Source organism: Lissotriton vulgaris, chromosome 3_1 (genome assembly GCF_964263255.1).
Source record: "Lissotriton vulgaris chromosome 3_1, aLisVul1.2, whole genome shotgun sequence".
Lineage (NCBI taxonomy): Eukaryota > Metazoa > Chordata > Amphibia > Caudata > Salamandridae > Lissotriton > Lissotriton vulgaris.
Window position 1 is genome coordinate 30628634 of NC_141689.1, and position 3174 is coordinate 30631807.

At 44.3% G+C, this 3174-nt stretch overlaps 1 pseudogene; it reads right to left on the reverse strand.

Moving 5' to 3' along the window:
- Nucleotides 1-941: 941 nt before the first annotated feature.
- Nucleotides 942-1049, reverse strand: LOC147725863 (U2 spliceosomal RNA; annotated as a pseudogene).
- Nucleotides 1050-3174: the final 2125 nt, after the last annotated feature.

A 3174-nucleotide genomic window follows, 5' to 3' on the forward strand; every position in this document is an offset into this window, starting at 1 on the left:
CAGTAATTTCCTCCTCAAGTTTCTTATTCTCTTCATTTGTTTGCAAGTTTTGCAGAATACGGGTCACGTTACGGGTGAACCTGTCTAGTGCATCATTTATAAGTTCTAGACTAGTGTGGTCGGATGCGGAATCTAATAATTCAAAAAGTGAAACTGGTACATTTCTTTCCTCTGCTTGTATGTGTTTTATGAAGCAGCAAAGGAGGAACCTATACATGTGCATTTTTACAGGGTGTGATCTTCTTGTAGTCATAGCGTTAATGGCTCGTGAGTTCTCTCCAGTACGAAGAAACTCAGAGGCCGCTTGAAGAAACGTGTCAATTGCTGGTAGATGTCTTATTTCTTCCCAGGAGTCATGAAGTATTTTACTTATTCGGCCCGCCTCCCCTGTGTTGCTCGGAGTCGGGTCATAGGGGCAGTCGGGAATTGTTTTACCTGGGTCTGGACCTACGGCACCCCCTTCTGGAATGAGAGGTGGTGTGTTATGTTGTAAAAGGGGTGGCGGAGGCAGAGGGTGTTGAATTACTGGAACCTCATATGGAGGTGGAGTATCTAAGAGGACATTGGTGAAAGTATCCTCTGGTAGTGGGGCTGTAGGCTGTGCTGATGCAATGTTAAGGTTTTCAGGTGCAGATGGCAATACAGGATAAAAACCAGTAGAAATGGCTGATTGTTCCCTTTTATTCCTTTCACTAACTACTTCTTTCCCTATTTCTTGTAACTGTTCTTTCTTGGCCTGCTCTGACATTCTCTTACCCTTTTCAACTTTATGCAATTCCTTCTGTTGCCTCCTATGGGCTTCTTTTCTCCATAACTCTACTGAGTCACTCTGTGACTGGCGGACTCTCTTTGTTATGTTATGTTATGTTATGTTATTAAGTCATTTATTGAGCGCACTAACACTGATTAGTTTCTTGGCGCTAAGTTTGAACATAACACAACGAAGGTGAGGGAAGAAGGTAATATATGGTCCCCAGATAGAGGACGTATCAGATATTAAACTGATAAGAACAGATACTACACATGATCTTAGCCAAAAGGCCAGTTCTTCCATAACTGTTCCTCTAATTTCATAATACATTCCATGTCAAAAGTACCATTTTCAGGCCATCTATATCTGTGTTCTAGGTCTTTAGTATAATCCACCCATAAATCACAATAAATAAGTGCACCGACACCATGTTTTGCATACATGAAGTGTCCTGGAGTATCCCGAGGAGGAAGGGGAATTTCCTTCTCAAGAATACTCCTTTTGGTTGCCATCTTACGTATTTTCAAGAAAATAGGCATGATGGCAAGACTTTCAAAGATTTTAGAAGTGAGAAAAACACAAACAGAACAAATATCTTTACCGTACCCACGAAAGAGGTGAGTCCGTCTTTTATACTAGTTTAGTAGTCCTCACAAAATAAGTGAGAAACCCACAAAAACATGTATCTTTACCGTGCCCACAAGGTAGTGAGTCCGTCTTTTATACTAGTTTTAGTAGTCCTCACCAAAGATAGGTGAGAAACCAACAAAAGGCGTATCTTTACCGCCCCCACAAAAGCTGTGGGTTCGTATTTATACTTTTCAGCAGTACTCACCGAAAAAACACTGGAAGGCCTCTTGAAGATTTTGGAAAAACGCGGCGCGCAGTTTCAAGGTGGGATTTGTAGAACCTCGGACTCGTCTGCTTCGCAGGTTGGGCTTTGGTTCAGGACGTTCCGCTATTTCCTCACCGCCTCATGTGGATGCTGGGCCGCAGTCGGTCCCCCTCTTCGCCTCGAGGGAGTTAGCGGGAATTCCCCGCGTTGTGCACTTTTGAAGTCCATCAATGGTCAGGAGGGGACAGTACCGGGTACAATATCGCCGGCGCGTGGGGGAAAGGGAATGTCCCTGTTCTGGGCGCCAATTAATGTGGTAAATTAAATTTACTTATTACCTCATTTCTGAATTTCTATGCTTAATAAATCATAATTTCTTGTCAATGCAAAGCGAGGAGTCCGTGGTGCTCAAATGAAGGAGGAGGAGACCAATAACTCGAGGTAAAGGGAGCGCTTCCAGCACCAAGCGGGCACAGGAGCAATCTCTCAAGTCCCTCTCTTGAAGTGGGGTGTCTTTATTTTCAACAGCAGGACATTTATACAGTCTTGGTCACGAGGCAAAATAAAGGAACAAACTGGTCATGGCAGATAGAGGAACAAAGATCAGCAAGAGGAGCAGATTGTGAAGAAATGGGGGCGTGTCTTAGGCTTCGTGAGGGGACTTGCGATGTGAAATAGGGGTTTGTGCTCGTGCTTCATGTCAAAAACAGGAACCATCTTGTGTAAAACAGGAGCTATCTTGCTGGTTCTGGGAATTGGCTGAACCACAAGAGTCAAAAAGAGGAACTATCTTGTGTAAAACAGAGACCATCTGCTCTCTGGCTTGCAGTAACTATTTCTTAAAACAGGAACTATCTGCTGGTGGTTCCCAGAATTGGCAGAACCACAGAAATGTGTGTGTTCACAGTGTACAACCTTGTGCTTCCTCTATTAGTTGGTGTGGTTTCAGGGCCTAACCTCGTGCTTCCTCTTTCAGTTGGGGGTGGTCACAGGGCAGTTGGTGTGACAGGCTGAGTTACCAACAATGGACAGGATGTGGCTGAGTCTCTGGCACAACTGGGGGAAGGCACACAGGCAGGCTTCTTGGAATTGGCTCGACCACAAGGAGCAGGGGGTTGTGCAAGATTCAATGGGGATGTGAAGGACAGTTTTCAGACAAGTTGCTGAGAGCATGTCACACACAAAATGGGTGTTTGTCTGAGAAAAATGGCTACCAGGCAGAAACAGGGAAATGATGGGGCACAATTGCCAATTTTATTTCCACATTGCTGTTATCTTTAGCCACTGCCCTGCTCGTGTTTTGTTGTGTATCCTTGCCTGATGGTAACAGTGGACTGTGGCATACATGAACTTGCCGATGCTCTGCCCTCCTAACAGCCATTTTTAGCTTTCACCTGCGAAGAAATCTATTGATTTTAAGATAAACTGAAAAGGGATTTAAATCCCGCCTCCTTTTTTTCTTGGCTTCTCATTGGTTCCTGTACGTGCCACTTACCTTCCCTCCATTTCTATTGACTGGAGCATATTTTCCTGCATTTACCAATGCTTGTTCCTCATCTGTTTCTCCTATGAGTTTCCCACGCTGAAA